Below are 589 nucleotides of genomic sequence, written 5' to 3' on the forward strand. Positions count from 1 at the left end.
GTTGGGGCGATGGTTCGGAGAACCTTATCGCTCCTTGCGCTGGGGGCAACCGTTCCGAAGATGACGGGAGTCTTCACAAACAAAACACCGTCGTGTGTTTGTGTGCTGCCCGGAGCTCTGCTCGCTCGTCCTCAGCATAGCTGAGATCCATGGGCACAGGCCAACTCGACGAGCTGTTAGAGTGTGCATTCCAACCATGTCGTGCCGACTTGAAATCGAATTCGGCATTCAATACCACATACAGCGCCTCTTCAAACGAAGACGGATGTACACGGAAGACTTTCATTCTGGCTACGCCAGTGCGGAGGCCTTCCATAAAAACGGTCACTGTGACTGCCTCCGGAAGGGGGTCTGCTGCCATCTCGGCAATGAAAGTGCGCATCTCTTGGACAAAGTCCACCAATTTTATGTTGCCCTGTCGGCCGGCAAGGATGCGCGATCGTACGCGATATGCCTGATTAGGCGGCGAGAACACTCGTGAGAGCTACACTTTTAGCTCCGCTCAGGAGAGAAACGCAGCTTTGACCGAAGTACCGCACGTCAGTACCCATTCTCGCGCTCGACCACCGAGCTTTGAGATGGCTAGCGC

The sequence above is a fragment of the Plasmopara halstedii genome (assembly GCF_900000015.1).
Source record: "Plasmopara halstedii genome assembly, contig: Scaffold_3156, whole genome shotgun sequence".
NCBI classification, from domain to species: domain Eukaryota; phylum Oomycota; class Peronosporomycetes; order Peronosporales; family Peronosporaceae; genus Plasmopara; species Plasmopara halstedii.